This window comes from Physeter macrocephalus, chromosome 11, assembly GCF_002837175.3.
Source record: "Physeter macrocephalus isolate SW-GA chromosome 11, ASM283717v5, whole genome shotgun sequence".
NCBI lineage: Eukaryota > Metazoa > Chordata > Mammalia > Artiodactyla > Physeteridae > Physeter > Physeter macrocephalus.
Genome location: NC_041224.1, coordinates 157,729,794 through 157,749,403, shown reverse-complemented (window position 1 = coordinate 157,749,403; position 19,610 = coordinate 157,729,794). Strand labels below are relative to the sequence as shown.

The 19,610-nt window shown below is 42.4% G+C and overlaps 1 pseudogene; it reads left to right on the top strand.

Moving 5' to 3' along the window:
* LOC102982653 (cyclin-dependent kinase 1-like) overlaps positions 1-15,177 on the top strand; it is a 41,432-nt pseudogene extending 26,255 nt beyond the window's left edge.
* Positions 15,178-19,610: the final 4,433 nt, after the last annotated feature.

Below are 19,610 nucleotides of genomic sequence, written 5' to 3'. Positions count from 1 at the left end.
AAGCCCATGCACCACAACTACTGAGCCTGCGCTCTAAAGCCCGTGAGCCACAACTACTGAGCCCGCATACTGCAACTACTGAAGCCCACGCACCTAGAGCCCATGCACCGCAACAAGAGAAGCCACCGCAATGAGAAGCCCGCGCACCGCAACAAAGAGTAGCCCCCCAGCTCACCGCAGCTAGAGAAAGCCTGCGTGTAGCAACAAAGACCCAATGCACCAAAAAATAAATAAATAAGTAAATTTATTTTTTTTAAAAAAGATTTACTTAGGTTCATCATATGGGTTCATTATATAGGTTCATCATGTGGGTTCATTATATAGGTTCATCATGTGGGTTTTATTGTTGTGGAAACACAATATGAAATGAATCTAAACTTCGACATTCCTTGTGTGAGAAACCCCTGGGCGATGATTGCATGTAACCCTCTCTCTTGCAGCAACATTCAAAACAAAAAGCAAACTTGGAAAGAAAATCTCCAAAGTTTCTATACCACGAGAAGAGAAATGTTAGCTAGGATCAATATAATGCAAAGCAAAATCAAATAAGCAAATCTAAACATTGTTTGAAGTCCTCTGTGAGGTCAAGTTCAGAATTGCCTGTAAAGGTGAAGCTCATGTAATGAGAGAAAATGTGGTACAACTTTGCTCTCTATATTTTTGTCCTGATCTGTGTTCAAACAAGCAGTCAAGCTAAAAAGGGTGGTCGTATTAAACTTATTCATACAGGCAGATATTAATATGCTCAAAAGCTAGAACTAGAACAGTTGGTCAAAACTCGAGAGAGAACTGAGATCTCTTTGTTTTATTTTAATAGTCTTTTAGCATTTTTTCTGCTTATAGAAACAGTGCAGACTTCTGGGTAGAATCACCTGAGGAGAGCAAGAACACAGAATCTCCTTCTTTAAGTACTCAATGAAATAAAGCAAAAAAAGTGAAATAAACCAGCAAGAAGTCATGAGCAGCAACCAATGAAGAAAAGCAGTAAAACCGTATACTACAGAATTCCAAAATGGTAACCAAGAAAAGAAACAGAATATTCTGGTGTGATCAGAATGACTGTTTATATCATTTTTGACAAGAGTAGAATATAGGAAAGTAATTGAGTCCAAAGATTCCTGAGAATTCTCACAAATACTGTACAATTTGAGGAGATGTGAACTGAGAGAGTAAGTAGGCAGATCTAGGAAAAGCTGTGGGAAAATTCCAGTGAATAGAAACCCCTCCATCCCACCATGGGGCCTCTGCAGAGGCAGGAAGGACCCCTGGGGCTTACCATCTTTCTAGGGAGAGAGACAACAGGAAAAAGAAACATTATAAATCCAATCTAACAGTCAAGAAAAAAAAAAGTAATCCAAGGAACAGAACTAGGTTCTCCATGAGAGTTTGCTTTTATAGAACTTAATAAACATAAAAAAATCCATATATAGGAGATGATAGAACAATAAAATGAAACTACGAGGGATTTCACAGAGCTAAGGAAACAAATTATGAACCAAGATAAATTTATTACAAATCTAATAAATAAATTAGAAATAGCTGAATGAAATGAAATAGACACAGCTGAAATACAGAATTAACAGGTTTGGGGGAAGACCTGATGTAATCACAGTGAATGAGGAGAAAATAGATTAAAGCGATTAGATAAGGAATTACAGGCGTAGAGGACAAAGCTTGTCAAATGTAAGAATAATTGGTACCCCTAAGTTTTAAAAAATAGAAATCAAGAAATATTCTGAAACATAATTCAGGAAAATTTCATTGAAATGAAGGAAGAATCAGCAATTCAAAACGATACATCATACAGATCAAGAATAATTATTCCAGAATAATAGGCATCATGATATAGCCTACTTAAGTTAATGAACATCAAAGAAAATAATAATCAAAATAAATAAGTCATGATAGATATCAAGAAGACACATCCTAGTTGAATTATTCGACCTCAGAGATAAAGAAAGAATAAACAGAATAAGCAAGAGGGAAAATATCAGACTGGTTTCAGACTCCTCACAGCAACACTCAATACCAGAAGACAGTAGGATGACATCCACAAAGGTCTGAGGGAAAGCAAATTTGACATAACTGCAAATTACAACAGATTGTTGTGCGAACGTCAAGTTACAGTCCGATGTTCCCAAACACGATAGAACAAAGACAGTAGAGCACCCCAGCACCTTCTTTTTAAAACTACTCAATGAAATAAAAAAACCAGGGCAGTGAATGTGTTAGAAGAAACCCTCAGGAAAATACCCTATAAAAGGAGACTTAGATCTCTGGCCACTGGGCCCCTGTGGAGATTTTCCCTTCTCTGGGGGAAAAAAATGAGACCAATAGACCTGAGCTTTGTTTTCAGGCCCTGGGTTTCAAGTGTATCTGCACAGCAGCAAAATGAGAATATCTGCAAAGCTTGTAATTGATACCTCTTTGTTTGGAACCTTGCTCACCTGGTCACGTCCATATCACTTCCGGATATGAAACAAGGCAAAATGAAGCTATCATTGGATTTCACTCTGGGCCCACAATTTCTGCCCTAAGGAAAGTAACTAAAATCGTGGATAATCCTTCATTTGGTGGGGACAACTTCACTGCAAACCCTGCTGTCTGTTCCCAGCCACTGCATAACCAAGCCCAGCTCTGAAGTCCAGAACCTTTCAGACAACTCTAGAAACAAGGCTGGAAGCAGGGTGGCTGTCAGTGTCTAGACAATGTCTGGGTGCTGCCTTTGATCAGGAACAAAGGGCATGTCATGTTCTTTTCCCCATCTGTCTCTTGAAGTGCTGAAATTGACAGCTCACTGCAAGAAAAAGAATTACAGCACATTTGGCTCCACAGAGAGGCATTGCAAGCTAAGAAACCCCCCAATACCCTGAGTGTGGGGACAAGTCCCCAGGGTGTGCCCCTAGAATGACAGGGCATGCACATGCCAGCTAAATTCTCCTCTGAGGCAATCTCCTGCTCACTGCCAGGTGAGAGCGTGAGGGACAGGAACCTAACTGGAGAGGCAGTAGGCAGTGTAGCAGAGTGGTTAGGATGAGGACTTGGCACCAGATGGCCTGGGTTTTAATCCCCTCTGCAACTTCCTGTGCAACTTCCGGCAATTTTCTTTAATCTGTGCTTCAGTTTCCCCATCTCAAATGAGGCTAACTATAGTACCTACTTCATAAGGCAGTTATGGGGATTAAATGTTAATCCACGTAGTGTACTTAGAAAAGCACCTGGCGTATTGTAAACTCAGTATTAGCTATGAGTAGTAATTCTGGGCACGAGTAATCTGGAAGTGTTTATACACACACAGAGAGACCAGTGCCTTCCTGGGCAAGGAGGCTTCTCTGCCCAGGAGCTGGAAGCAAGCAGTCTTCCCCTCTTACGAAGTCCTCTGAGAAAATAAAATTCGGGGGCAGGGGGCTAAGGTTTCCTCCCTGGGCTCCTGTGAATACCTATGCCCCACACCTGGTTCAGCGTGGGCCAGGACCACATCCTCTCTCTTAAGGTCTGGTTGACATCAGGTATCATCCATTTTAACTAGAGCTTTATTACTTACAAATGGACCTCCTCCGTGCATTCTGTTCAGTCCTCATCACAGTGGTGCAGAGGAAGTGCAATTATTCCCATTTTCAGATGAGAAAACTGAGGCTCAGAGCAGTCAAGTGACTTTCCCAACTTCACAGAGCTTGAAGTAGATAAGCTGGGATGCAAATCTATTCTTCTGCCTCCAAATCAACGTCCCCACCCTTGTATATGTGTCACTGTCTCTCTCTTTGTTTTTTTCTCTCTGATGTCTGACTGTCTCTTTCCCCCTGATTTCTTCTCTGATTTTCATTTCTCTGATCCCTTTCTTCTTCCTTCCCAGTTCAGATCTTAGATTCCCCACAATCCATCTAAAACAAAAGAAAGGACTTAGGGCAAACAGCAGCCCAGGTGACAAGCCTGACTGGGGACTAGGTGCTGTGTGCAGAATGCAGGACAAATTTGTTACTCCAAAAATAAGAGCAGAAGGGCTGATCATAATAGGGAGAGAGAGAAGAAACCACTGCAAAAAGCAGCCCCTCAGCCGCCCTGTCCTCTTTTCCATTTCCATTCTACCCTCCTTATAATCCTCTGTTCTGATCATTCTCCGGGAACCCACTGCTCATTCTAAGAGGAGAGAACCCAAAGAAATGAGGTGATAGTGGCACCTCTAAAGGGAAGAGAGAAGGGGGCCATACCCTGGGCAGAGAGGTGACTCTGGCAGCTGCAGAAGAGAAGGCCCATACAGTATCCTGCTTCAAGGGAATTGCTGTCCGTTTAGAAGACGGAAACAGGGGCCACTGCATCTCAGAGCCTCTGAAATGGCAGTCCAAACTACAAAGCTTGTGTTTTTCCCTCCCCACAGTAATGACAAACTACTACCAACTGGGCAGGGAAAGGGCGCCACCTCCTGGTCAGACACAAGTTTAGGTCCAATAGAGGCAGCTGACAACCAAGTCATACCTTCTGAAGGGCAACATTAGCACAGTCTTCGGTGCCTTACACAACAGTCACCCATGGCCCCTTCTAGGCTTTGGAAATTAGCAGACTCTGTTGAGCTATAGCATAAGGATGCTGCCTCTTCAACAATTAGGGTCAGCAAGATCACTACCCTTGTCTGTATGGCCATGTTTAGCTGGCAACTATCTAAATGTCATCTTGAATTTGCCATTATTTTTTTGTAATAACTGGGAAAGGAAATGGGGAAAGAGTTGATACTAGTAAGAAGGTAAAATTCTCATAAACTTTGGACAATGGAGGCAAAGGTGAATTATTAGCCTTGATTGGCCACCCAGTATCCTCCAGCCAGCCAAGTCTGTGTTTAATCATGGAGGGAAAAAAAGTGAAATGAAAGGCATTATGACGTGCTTGAAATAGAGCAACAAAGGTTATGCCTAAAAGGCAAGATGCAATTAGAGATTATATAATTTGATCAGAATATCTTTGATAACATGTAAATCTATTCTGGCTTTCAGACATTTTGCTTCTACATGTGTTCAAAAGTATATTATAACAAAAGCAAAGGCAGCAGTGTCCTCCTGGCCCATGGAACAGACCATGTGGTAAATGTTTACACCCTGTTTTCCCCAGTGTCAGCACCATGTGACAATATCAATACAGCATGACCAGAAAGGAGTTAGTGGCGACATGGTGTGTGGAGACAATATGGGGACCAAGACATGAATTCAAATCCCAACTCTCTTATTTGAAAGCTCTTTGGCTTTAGGAAAGTCAGAATAAATCTCCCTGGTCTCAGTTTTCCGTTTGTAAAATGGGATGATAACAGTTCTTGCCAAACCTACCTCACAGAGATGATGTAAGGCTCAAATGAAGTAAAGTAAAAGAAATAGGGAAGGAAACTAATGTTTAATGTGTATGTGCATGTGCTGCAATGGGCTAAGTACCTTACATACCTTATCTCATTTAACCCCATGATAAATATATTATTACCTGCAGTTTACAAATTAGGACATTTGTAGAGGTTATCTAAATTTCCAAAGGTCACACAGGTTATAAGTGGTAGGTGGAAGTCAAATTTAGGAGCACCTGACTTTTCAATGCAATATTTTATAAACTGTGAAGCACTAGACAAATGTAAGAGCAGTTTTTATCCAGGAAATTTGCGGACAATGACTTAGAAGTGAGAAGTTAGGAACGTTCAGCATATATTCATCTTCCTACTTCCCTTGCTCTTTGCCCCAGACCTCAGATTCTCTCTCTACCCAACTCCCAAAACCTGTCTTCTGGAAAGTTCCAGTATGAGTCATCTACACATATCTGTGGACAGGCTTGAAGTGGAGGCGCCTTCTCATGGGAGTGCTTGCTTTTTTAGCTTCTCTCTAGTGGCCAAGTGACAACATCCCTCTAAGGGAATTTCCAACAGGGAGCTCGAGAAGCCTGTGGTTCTGGGAGCGGACATGTCTTCATAATTCCTGAGCCACATCATCTAAGTCTCGGTCTAGGATGGACCTTACTGTTGATATTATGGACCATCATGACTATTCTTCCGTCAGTGTCCCCTTTGTCCCCATCAGAGACAGAATGCCAGATTGGATGGACTGGTAGTGAGTCCCAGGGTAGAATTCTGTATGTTCTATTATGCATTCCTGCCAATCTCTCAGATGCCTTGAATTCCATACCAGGGCTACAGCTACCTTCCTCCATTTCAACCTGTTAGTCCTAAGGTAACCTAGCTGTCCCCAGTCCTCCCAATCTCAACACCTTGTGTCACTCAACAGTATAATTTTCCACACAGATGACAGAACTAAATCCGTGGTGTCCGGCACACAGTAGGGACTCAATGAACATTTGTAGAGTTCATGCACTGAACAAGCGCTGATTGAGCATCACCAGTGTGTCAGGAGCTGGGGACACTACAGTGAACAAATAGCCGAAAGACAAGGATAGATGAAGGATAAGTATGTCATGAAACCTTATGCAGAAATCAGTACTAACAAGAAAGTTAAGCAGGACAGGAGGTAGCGCATCATAAGTGATGAAGTGGAGGGGTCTGTTTTAGACAGAATGGCCAGGATGGGCCTCTCTGAAAAACTGACATTAGAGCCCAGATCAGATTGAAGCGAGGGCATGAGACATGCAGATATCTGCAAATAAAGTTTTCCAGGCAGAGGGAATGCCAAATACAAAGGCCCTGAGGCACATCCAAACTTGGAATTGGAGTCCAGACAAGAAGGCCAAGGACACCAGAACAAAATGTGAGCTAAGACAAAGGTAGTAAAAGATGAGGTCGGAAGGACAGACCAGGTAGGCTTCTACAGCACTTGAGGGCCATGGGAAGGACTAAGAAGGGAAGTCTTTGAAGTCTTTTTGATGAGAGAGTGAAATGATCTGACATTTATATTTTTAAATATAATGGATATTTTTATATAACTTACATATATATTCATATACTATAGATATTCATATGTTATATGTATAATGCATATGTTTTATTGTACATGTTAAATATTAAATAATTATAAAGTTTAATCTAAGTTTGATTGTGCTCAAAATATACAAAATGAGATTAACTAATTAGGCATGAAGCACACTTTGTCATCGGTCTTCATATGAAGGGAAAATAATTTAGATGTAAGATGGGAGCTACAGAGCTATAATGTATCCTGAATATAGAATAGAGTCTAGATACAGGCTAATAGTCTGAAAATAGATATACTTCCTTACAATAAACCAAAAAAAAAAAAGGCCAATCGTTTATTATGCCTGAATTTTTTTTTTTTGCTATATTGTTTTGTTTTGTTTTTTTTGCTATATTGTTGATTTGCTCAAAAAATATATTAAAATGTATCTTAAATGCCTGAGGAAATTTTTTCCATGCCATTTTTAAAAGTTGAGACTGACTATACATAACGTAAAATATACCCTTTTAACCATTTTTAAGTGTACAGTTCAGTGGCGCTAAGAACAGTGACACTGTTCTGCAACCATTACCATCATCCAGCGCCAGAACTTTATTCATCTTCCAGAACTGACACTTTGTACCCATTAAACACTTACTCCTCATTTTCCCCTCCCCCAGCCCCTGTCAACCAACATTCTACTTTCTATCTCTATAAATTTAACTACTCTAGGTACCGCACAGAAGTGGGATCATACAGTATTTGTCCTTTTGTGACTGGCTTATTTCACTTAGCATAACGTCTTCAGGGTTCATCTATGTTGTAGCATGTGTCAGAATTTCATTCCTTTTTAAAGTTGAATAATATTATATTGTATGTATACATTTTGTTTATCCATTCCTCCATGAATGGACACTTGGATTTCTTATACCTTTTGGCTGTTGTGAAAAATGCTGTGATGAACATGGGTGTACAAATAGAGTGAGACTTAGGGTGAGCTGAAAGATGACTATATTTTGGCTTAGGCCAAAACTGGTGAGAATTGTTCAGATTCAGATATGTTTTGACGGTAAGCTGACAGAACTTGATGATAGTGTGTAAGGACAGGTAAGAAACAAAGAGCCTCTTAGGGTTTTTGTCTGAACTAGTAGAAGTGTCATTACTAAGCCAGGGAAAACTTGGGGAGAAGCAGGTTGCTGGGGACAAGACAAGAGTACAGTTTTGGACATGGAAGTATAAGCTCCCAGTGGAAATGTTCAGCAGGTAATTGGATGTAAGAGTGCGAAGTTCAGGATGAAAGTTTAAGGCCAGAGTTACAACTGCATATAAGGGTATTAAAGCCTTGGCAATGGATAAGGTCTCCGAAGGTAGGATGGATCCAGAGGAAAGAGGACAACAGGCTAACTGATTGACTGTATTCTCCTCGATTACCTCCACACCCAGTAGACACCCACTTCCTGTTTGATATCAGTCAAATGTGGACCCCCCTGTCCACCCTCTTAGTCAAAAGTCTTCCTGTTTCACCTAGACCACTGCAATTGCTCTCAACTGGTCTCACTACCTCTAAGATCACTTCATTAGGTCATTCTTCACATAGTTACCAGGGGGATCTTTGTCAAACAAATCTGGCTTTGCCACTCCTGCTTTAAAACCTGAAAACAAACTCTATAATGAATGGATTAGTCTGACATCACTTGAACCCAGTAGCCAAAGTTTACTTCACTAACCTCACTAACTAATGACTCAACGGGAAACACACAAAACTACCCATGAAGTCTTCCTCCAGAAGAAAGAGAACCTGGATCTGGTCAAGTCTCTAGCTTCAACTACCAATTCACAGGCAATGCTGGGGTTAGGGAAGCTTGCTAAAAGGCACCACGAGGTACAATCAGCCAAATCCAAACTTTGGGGGTACTACAGGACAAACAACTGTTTCCTAACAGTTTTTTAATTAAAAAAGGTTTTTTTTAATCAAGAGGTGGATAGGTAGAGAGCTAATACAGAGTGAGAAAGCCTTAAGAGACAAATCATCCATATGCTGCAGGTGGACTCTGTTTGGATTCTGACTTAAACAAACCAACTGTAAAAAGACATTTTTGAGAAAACAAGGGAAAATTGAAAATGGACCAGATTTAAATGATAGTAAGGAATTTTTGTTTATTTTGTTGGGCATGCAAATTATATTGTAGTTTTATTTTTGAAAGAAACTATCTGGTATACTTTTGTGATTATATATTCTTTTATTTATTTTTTTTCAATGAATAAGATTTTTTTTTAACATCTTTATTGGAGTATAATTGCTTTACAATGGTGTGTTAGTTTCTGCTTTATAACAAAGTGAATCAGCTATATATATACATATATCCCCATATCCCTCCCTCTTACATCTCCCTCCCACCCTTCCTATCCCCCCCACAGGTGGTCACAAAGCACCGAGCTGATCTCCCTGTGCTATGCGGCTGCTTCCCACTAGCTATCTATTTTACGTTTGGTAGTGTATATATGTCCATGCCACTCTCTCACTTCATCCCAGCTTATATACTCTTTTAAAAAAATTATACTTAAGTATCCATGGGTACTGGATTTGCTTCAGATACTCCAGCAATTAAAAAAGAATCTGGAAGTAATCAATAGAAAATGTCAGTGGTTATTAACGCTGGGTTATGGATATGTAAGACCCCCTCATACTCATCTCTACTTTTATGTGTGAGACTTTTCCATTATAAAAAGTAAAAAGAAGAAAAGAGAAAACCTTAAAACATGTAGCAAGTTAAGCATTAAGTTGGCCCTATGTATCTTCATTTCTTTCTTCTTTCTGTCACCCTCATGACATGTTCTGTTCCAGATACACCAAAACCCTTGGTCATCTAATAAAATATCCTCACAATTCATTAACACATATTTTATCAGATGTTAACTAATATTGATTTTGGTTTCCTTAAAGTCACAAATAGCCAAAATGTCCACAACCAACACCAATGTATTGCTAACAATGGTCTACAACAGAACAGCATTTATTTTGTGTTGCAAATGCATACATTTTGTTGGAACACTACCTATCCCCATTTTCGTGAACACCTATCTGATTTTCTTTAATGCCTCCAAGCCTTTTCTTGTGTCGTTTCCTCTTTCTGGGGGCCCTTCCCCACTTCACCACTTGGCAGACTCCTCCATTGTGCATCTCAAATGCTAGCTCCCTTCAGAACCCTTCCATGGCCCTTGGTGAATCCGCTCATCCTTGTCCCCACCTCCCATTCTAAGCAGTCAGTGCTCCCTCCTCTGACCACCTGGCTCCTTGCACAGACCTCATTCTCACTCTATGTTGTACTTGTTGGCTGTCTCCACTGCTAAACTGAGAACACCTTGGTGTGTTTTCTCCACAGGTATATCAGCCAACTTAGCACACAGTAGGTGCTCAGTAAATTCTTGAAGGAAAAATGAGAAAGGAAGGGAAGGAGTGAAGGAGGGAGGAAGGGAAGGAGAGATAGAGGGAGGAAAGGACGCTTTTATCCTCTCCCTTCTAACTGCAGAGAGAGTCCCAAGACAATATCCGTGTCCCCAGAGAGCCCAGAAGCATTTTATCCCTCACTGCTCACATCAAGCATCTCGAAGAACCCACTACCCACCCAGCTCATGCCCCGTCAAGGCAGACAGTCTCTAAGTATATGTAAACTTCCTTCATGGACCCCCTACTCCTCTGCCTCCTCTAATTCCAAAATCAGCAATAACAAAACGGACAGAATTCAATCTCCAAATTTCTAAAGAACTTTGCCTTCTCAGCCCATACTCTGTAGACCAATGGAGGATGGGCATAGCCATGTTTCTGGGCTTTTCCTGATAGCTCCCCTTTGGGGAGGCCTCCAGCAGGATGGTTTGGTATTTTGAAGGATGCAAGGTCCTGACAGAAGCAGGAAACGTGATTATGGCCACTCTCTCCAGCCAATTCCTGGCTCGGGCACTCTAACAGCACTTAGCAAAAATTACCTCTCCATCACGATGAAGACAGAAAGAGCAGGCCACTTCTGTTGCACATGGCCTGCAGAGTTAACCCTTGGGAGCCCACAGACCCTGATGCGGACCTCTAATACCTGGAAAACCCCAGGGTCCTGAAAGGTGCTGGTATCCCCACCCCAGAGGATGCGCCCACAACCCTCACAGAAGAGTTGTACACGTTCAGTTAGGTCACTACCTCTGGCATCCCTTCTAAAGCCACTCCTCCTCAGGCCAATTCCATGACCACAGGTTGAGGATCGGTTTTCCACTTATACTATAATTAGAACCCAAGGGGGTGTTTGAATCTACTTGGCACACCCCACCTCCTTCTCCAGAATCAAAACATGTCCCCTATGCTCAGCTAGATTTTGTCCCAAGAAAGAAACTCCCCTGCATTTTGGTTTACGGGACAAACATGAAATTAATCTGATACACACAGAGAGCAGGGAGCATATTAGTGGGGCGTGTTCAAACTGGAAGTTTTTTGCTCGAGTTGTAAGAGAAGGGGATAAATGCTTAAATGACCCAAATCTGCATTGAAATGACCGCCAACACACAATCCCCAGCCCCAAGGCATGTGCACCACTGGTGTTCTGGAATCTCCAGCCAACAGAGGCAGTATAGAGGAGTGGTTAAGAGCAGTTCTCTGGAATCAGGCAAACCCAGTCCAAATGCTGACTCCGTGCCTTAACAGCTGTGGGTCTTGGGAGAGGATTTCTCCAAGCCTGATTACTCATCTGTCAGGTCTCTCTCTTTTTAGCCTCCCTCACCAGGAGTGGTAAATGATATGACATATAAATCACCCAGTGCCTTTTGTAGTAGCCATTATGGCTCCTGCCCCTAATGAATGGTTTTTGTGATCAGTCCAGAGGAACAATAAAAGCTGAGCCCAGAGCTTGCATTATCAACAGGATTGATCTGTGCCAGGCACAGTTCAGATGCTATACGTACACTGTATTAACTCACGTAATCCTCATAATAATCTTAAAACTATTATGCCTTCCATTTTATAGATGACCAAACCAAGGCACCATGATTTTAACATATTTTGCTCAAGGTTACACAGCTAATAAGCAATGGAATCAGGATTCAAATTCAGGTCACCTGGCTCCAAAATCCAGCTCTTAACTGCCACACCACTACCTCTAGTAGAATATACCAGCAACCTGTGTTTTCACAGTCATGTGGATATACACCCCGTACTCCTATCCCATGGACCGTTTGGTGGAAACAAGCTCACCAGCCAATGAACAGGTCTCCCTATATGGTCTCGCTACAGAGAAGTCAGGACTGGTTGGCATTTTTCTTGTTTTTTTATGACGTGTGAGCCTACACGGCTCACTATGACGTCTGGACCTTCCATAAGCTGTTCCCTTCCTGGCCTGCTCCTTCTGGAAATTCCTTCAAGGCTTCAGGATTTAGCTCAAACATCAGTCTCTTCTGAAAGCCTTTCCCAATTAAACACCCTGACTCTGCACTTTCCCAACACCCTGAACAAATATCTAACAGAAGCATTTATTGCACAGCATTGTCATGCTTGGGGGATGTCTCTGTCATCCCTCCGAGATGCATGTTCCATGAGGATGGGGCCAGTGTCTTACCTCACCCAGTGATTCAGCCAACATGCTCTCCTTCCTCTAGCAGCACACAGTAAGTGCTCAAGAAACGTTGTTGCATGATCAAATGAGAACTTTTTCCTCCAGGGTCCCTAGTGAAGGGACTTCAGAAACACTGTGCTGATGGTAATTTTGCTGTAGCATCCAGTCCAATACTTTAAAAACATATCTTGATTGAGATCAACAATCAAATCTCTCTGTGTTCCTCACCAGATTAAAAGTGTACCTCTCCCCCCAGCTCCTCAAGAAGAGAGAAAGGTTAAAGGAAAAGGAGGAGAAATGTGGGAGAGGTATATTACAATGTGTCAAATGTGAGTTCAGATACTTCATTTTAAAAGAAACCAGACATGAAAAGGAATGAAGTATCGTTACATGCTATAACATGGATGAACCTCAAAACTATGCTCCAAAAAAGTGACAGAAGCCAGACATTGTATGATTCCTTTTATATGAAATATCCAGAATAAGCAAATCCATAGAGACACAAAGGAGATTAGTGGTTTCCAGAGGCTGGAGGTAGGGGTGGGAAATGAGGACTGATTACTTAAGAAAGAAAGTGAATGCACAAAATGCCTCTGAATCGTACACTTTAAAGTGGTTAATTGTATGTTATATGAATTTCACCTCAATTTTTAAAAAATAAAAGAAACAGGGACTTCCCTGGTGGCACAGTGGTTAAGAATCCGCCTGCCAATGCAGGGGACACGGATTTGAGCCCTGGTCCAGGAAGATCCCACATGCCGCGGAGCAAGTAAGCCCGTGCGCCACAACTACTGAGCCTGCGCTCTAGAGCCCGCTAGCCACAACTACTGAAGCCTGCCCGCTCTAGGGCCTGCATGCCGCAACTACTGAGCACGCGTTCTGCAACTACTGAAGCCCGCACACCTAGAGCCCGTGCTCCGCAACAAGAGAAGCCACCGCAATGAGAAGCCCACACACTGCAACGAAGTGTAGCCCCGGCTCACCACAACTAGAGAAAGCCCTCGCCCAGCAACCAAGACCCAACGCAGCCAAAAATAATTAATATTTTTTTTAAAAAAGAGCCATTATCATCATTAAAAAAAAAAGAAACAAATTATCTCTAGACCCACCCTGAGGAGGTTGTCCATACGATGGTCAGCTGTTGAGTGCAGAGAGCCCACCCTGCACCTCATCACAGCCACAGTGTCTGGGGTAAGAGACAACACAGCACAACACTGGCACAGGAGAGACAGGGCAAGTCTGCAGTTTGCTAGCCCACTATCTATCTACGCCCAAGAGACAGGTTCAGAGACCCTCTGAAAGGCATTTTCAAGGACTCCCATCTGGGATATGATCACCACAGCTGAGTAGAAACATTATGTGTGGGAAGAACAGGGCCAGGGACAAAGCATTCTAAGTCTCCCAGCTTAATACAGACTTTGCTCAAGAATATTAAAATCAATACAGCTGTCACTTAGCTTGTGAAGGATCAGGCTCCCGGGACGAGACACATTCCTATGGGCCTAACACACCAGAAAGGAGAAGGGATTCTACCCAAGAGATTTCAAAAAGATGCACTTCTCTGAATCTGTCCTGCCTTCCTTTCTTCACTCCTCTGACCCGAGAGACCCTAGCCCAGTGGGGACATGCCAACTTCTCCAAAGCCAGGAGCTTATATTGCAACTTAAAGACAGTGGTCTTAATTTCTCTTTCTGAGAACCTTCCAGAATGATCTGTTGTCACCGGTAAAGCCCGTTAACAATTCACGGGAAATAAAAATAGAATCTGGGTAATAAAATAAAGTCTAACCTTTTTTTCCCCTTGGGGCTTAGTCTAGTTTCACTTGCTTATAAGGTGCGGCGTGCAGAGACCTCCAATCCGGCGTTTCAGACCAGAGTTCCCCGTGAGAAACGCCTGCCCCGACACCTCAGCTCAGGAGGGCCGTGTGCGGAAGCACTGAACACAACACTGCAATTCAAACCTCACCTTAGTAGGGCTGTGTGCGGAAGCGCTGCACATGACACTGCAATTCAAACCTCAGCTCAGGAGGGCAGTGTGCGGAAGCACTGAACACAGCACTGCAATTCAAACCTCACTTTAGGAGGGCCGTGTGCGGAAGCGCTGCACACGACACTGCAATTCAAACCTCAGCTCAGGAGCGCCGTGTGCGGAAGCGCTGCACACGACACTGCAATTCAAGATGGTGGCTGCGGGCCGTGTGCAGAGACGCTGAGACGGCGCGATGATCTGGAGCTACAGGCAGCATAGCTGTGCCCAGCGGCGAGAACTCCGCCCCCCTCCCCGCTGCGGAAATTCCTATGCAGCAGCCCTGCTCATGGTCAGTAGGGAAGGGGGAGAGCTTGTGCTCTAGAGCACAGAAAGAATAACGCTTTCCTTTGCTTCCAGACTGAACTCGGTCCCATTCTATCGGCTTGAACGACACCAAGCAGAAGGCCCCTTGTTGGGAACCTACTTGGGAGGGCTGGTAACACTGTGTCCCCGAGAGTCCAATATAATTCAAGGTCTTCTCCTATTTAGATAACATTTAAGCTAGGAAGTTGGGAAAAGCGGGAAGAATGATTACAGACCCTAGAGGCCGGGACATCTACAGTGGATACTTGTTGTTTGTCCACAGCTGAACCACCAGACTCCTCTTTTCTCCCCCACCCTCAGTTCACATGACAGTAGTGGACTCCCAGTCGCCAACTTTGTTCAACTTAAACTACCCTCACAGTTGACTGAACCAAGAGTGAGCACATGACTTAAGCTAGACCATCAGAGACCTTTCCATGAGAAATATAGTACTGGGGCCATGAGAAAGAACTGGATCACTCCATGAAGCTGCACATGTATGTATAAATGTGAGAACAGAGGGACAGCGGTGTTTCCCGGCCTGTGATCTGGTCTGTGGTCAGCTACTCCTAAAATGGCCCCCAGTGGTCTACACCTCCTGGTATTCATGCTCATATATAATCCACCACCCCACCCCCCTTGACTGTGGGCTGGAACTAGTGACTTGCTTCTAACAAATAGAATATGGAAAAAGTGATGTCACTTCTGAGATTAGGTTATAAAAGGCTGTGATTTCCATTTTGCTCCCTTTCACTCTGGCTCTTCACACTTGCTTGCTCTGATAAAGCAAACTGCCACATATTGTGAGCTGCCCTATGGTGCAGCACACATGGCCAGGAACTAAGGATGGCTTCCCACCAAGAGCTAGCAAGGAATTGTGGTCCAACACCTGTCCAGGAACTGAATCCTGCCAACAACCATGTGCTGAGTTTAGAAAAATATCCTTTCCCCGTTGAGCCTTGAGGTGACTGCAACTCTGGCTGACATCTTTGATTGTATCCTATGAGAAGAAGAAGGCCCAGCTAAGATGCACCAGGATGCCTGACCTGAAACTGTGATATAATAAATGATGTTTTGGGGTAATTTGTTACACAGCAATGTAATACATGGTGTGAGGAGAAGGAGAAAGGAAAGCCAGACTGAAGAAAGAGGAGAATGAAGCAGATACACATAGAGAAGGAGAAATGACAGAGGGAAACTTGGTAGTCAGAGATCCCCATGGACTGGAGTGGATGTGGGGAGACCAGTTAGAGGCAATTGGTGTTGTTCAGGCAAGAGATGATGATAGCTTAAAGTAGCATGGATGCAGTGTCCTCTTCTGTGATGGAGAAAACTAAGGGAGGAAAACGTTCAGGGAGAAAATCACGAGATCAGTTTTCTTTTAACATATGGCCAATTATTATATGAGCTCATGACATAATTCAACTCAGCAAGCACATATTGAACTGTGTTGGTGTTCTTCCAATGCTACACACATGAGGAAGATGAGTCAAAGTGCTCTAAGGTGCTCAAGCGACCCCAGGGTGCTCAAAGTTTTGAGGGAGGAAAGGCAAGCATAATACAATGTATACAGTGTATACATTTGGCCTGTGAGCAGAGAGCTATATGTTGAAGAGGAAAGGGAGTGATTAATTGTGTCTGAGAAGACACAGAGGCTCCTCAGAGGGGACATTAACATGTGCCCTGATCACACCTATAGGAAAATGCATTTCTGTGCAGGAACAAGGACGTAAAAAGAATTCAAAGTAATAAAAAGAATACATTTCTATGTTCCTTGTATTCTTCCTTGGCTTGAGGGTATAATAAAACAAGTCTTTCTTCCAGTTAGGGGAACATAAAGGACTTAGATCAAGGAGTGAAGGGAGACGGTGTGAGGCAGTTTGGTGTTTCCTCTGTCTCAGAGATGGTAGCCTCTGCCCACTTTGAAAAAACAGATCAAGGCATGAGCTTTTATGGAGAAAACAGTAGCCTTAACTTAGTTACAGTTACGAATGGAGGCTCTGGAGATAGACAGACTTAGCTGCTCTCGGTGTACCCAGACCCTGCCATTTATCTGCTATGAGACTGTGGCCAAGTTACTTAACCTCTTTCTCTAAGCCTCAGTTTCCTCATTGTGAAGTGGAGATAAGGATTAAATTAAGTAATATTGCAGTGCTTCTCAAATGGGGATCCACAAATACATTTTCTGAGTCTAAAGAGTTTTCTAAAACTATATTTTGTAGTTCTCAATTGGATAGTAAGGAGAAAATTATAATATTAACATATTCCAGATTATATGGTTGACTACCTCATAATTAAGTCCTGCTGGGAAAGCTCAGTATCCAAGTTTTTGATGCCATTTGCACAAGTGTTGGCACCAGTGACTACTATTGTAATGACTTTAGGCTGGTAAAGAAAGAGAGAGACAGACAGACAGAGACAGACAGATGCAGAGACACTTAATATGTAAATGCTGCTTTGAGTTAAAGATGGGCCAAATGATGTCACATCACATTGTACATGTGGAAGCTTCAGGGTGGTGCAGTGGTTAAATAGAGAAATTCGTGGGAGAATTGAGTCATCACTCAGCACGAGGGAACAGTGATGTGAAAGAACCTGCACCAAAGTCATCCACTACAATTCATAGTATGAACAGCTATTTAGTTTCAACAAACGTCATCTGTCACGTTAAATAAATGATGTTGATTTAAATTGTGTTGTACTTTTGTTTGCATTTAATTCATAAATTTCATTTTGTTTTATAGTTGCTTAAACACAAAGCATAAGAATCTGAGACCTAGTTGTGTGTCAATACATATTTATGGTGCAAAATGATAAAAATAGCTTATTAACTCTAGGAGCCCATGAAAGAATATTTTTCCTTTAAAAGGAGGCCATCCGTTAGCCAGATTGTTAAAATGCAAAACAAGTGATGTGAGGTATTTAGCATGGTGTGTAGCAATGGTAATTATTATTAAATCTGAAAGAGAATACTGGGGTTCCAGTTCCAGGTAAGATGGAGTAGGTGCACTTCACCCTGTTTCTCCCATTGAAGGCAGCTGTAAATCTTGGGCAGAATGCATGGAGCAGCTATTTGAGAACTCTCAAAATTAAATAGTGTGTTTACCATTTTTTCCATCTGGTATCCACCAGTCTGAACTCAATGCAGCCCAAAACCCAGAAGGGGCACTGGGGCACAGAGAGTAAGTTCCAGGAGAAGCCTCTAGCTCTGGCTTGGGGAACTCCTAAAGCTCAGAGAAAGTGCAAAAATCTCCTAGATTTTTTTTTCTTCTTTTCCTCAATTCTCTCACACTCTAGCTCCCAAACAATGCTCTGGTAGCAATGAATCCTACAGGAACAAAAACTCAGAAAGAGGGGAAACTTCCTCTATGATTGGAGGAGCTATGGTCCCAAAAGAATGGAGGGAACCTCCAGTGCTTTTTTTCTCTTTGTCTTTCTACTCCTTGGACCCTGACATGGGCACGCTTGTGAAAGTGGGTGGCAAAATTGTATAAATAAAATCTTAGATTTCTGACCAAAGAACAGAAAAACCCAAGGACCCAGAAAATAATAGGGAGATCATGGAGAGGAGGCAGCTTAGGAAAGTGACCCCATCTAACTGATTATGGGGTTGCCTCCAAGCTGTGCCCGCATGGATCTGATCCCAAACCGCATACCAAAGACTATGAACAATGATCTAACATACAGATCACCCCCCAGGTCCCAGAGTAGCCACTGGGTGGCACACACATGGGAGAGATTCAAGTACCATATATAAAGGATTTAGAAACCAAATTGATATGGAAACAGGCCACAGAAAGTGAATTAGAACTTGCAGCCTAAACCTGACCAGATCAGTTGCCTACTTAAATAAAAATATTAACATTATCCATAAGACTTTAAAAAGACCCTGAATCTCATAACAAAATATGAAAAACATTCAGGGTACAACTCAAAATTACTTGACATGTGAAGAATCAGAAAATTTTCAGCTCACTTGGGAAAAGACAGTCAACAGATGTCAACACCTAGACAACACAAAAGTTGGAATTAGCTGGTAAAGTATTTAAAGCAGCTACTATTAAAATGCTCCAATAAATAATTCCTAACACTCTGGAAATTAATGTAAATATAGAAACTCTGAGCAAAGAAATGGAAAACGTCAAGAAGAACCAAAAGGAAAGTTTAGAACTGAAGAATACAGTATGAGTTCAATGGCAGAATAGAGATTACATAGGAAGTAGTCAACCAACTGGTAGAGAATAAAATTATCCAAAATGAACAATAAAGATAAAGAAAATGAGAGAAAAAAAAAAAGAACAGAGCCTTACCTGTGGGACACTAATTGAAGGTCTAATATTTGTGTTAATAGAGTCCCAGAGAGGGGCTTCCCTGGTGGCGCAGTGGTTAAGAGTCAGCCTGTCAATGCGGGGGACATGGGTTCGAGCCCTGGTCTGGGAAGATGCCACATGCTGCAAAGCAACTAAGCCCGTGCGCCACAACTACTGAGCCTGAGCTCTAGAGCTTGCGAGCCACAACTACCGAGCCTGTGCGCCACAACTACTGAAGCTCGTGTGCCTAGAGTCCATGCTCCACAACAATAGAAGCCATCGCAATGAGAAGCTGGCACCCCAACAAAGAGTAGCCCCTGCTGGCCACTACTAGAGAAAGCCTGCATGCAGCAACCAACACCCAATGCAGCCATAAATAAATAAATAAATTTATTTTTTTTAAAATTAGAGTCCCAGAGAGAAAAAATAGTACATTGCTGAAAATTTTTTGAAGAAATAATAGCTGAAAACCCTCCAAATCTGGAAAAAGAAATAAACATACAAATTCA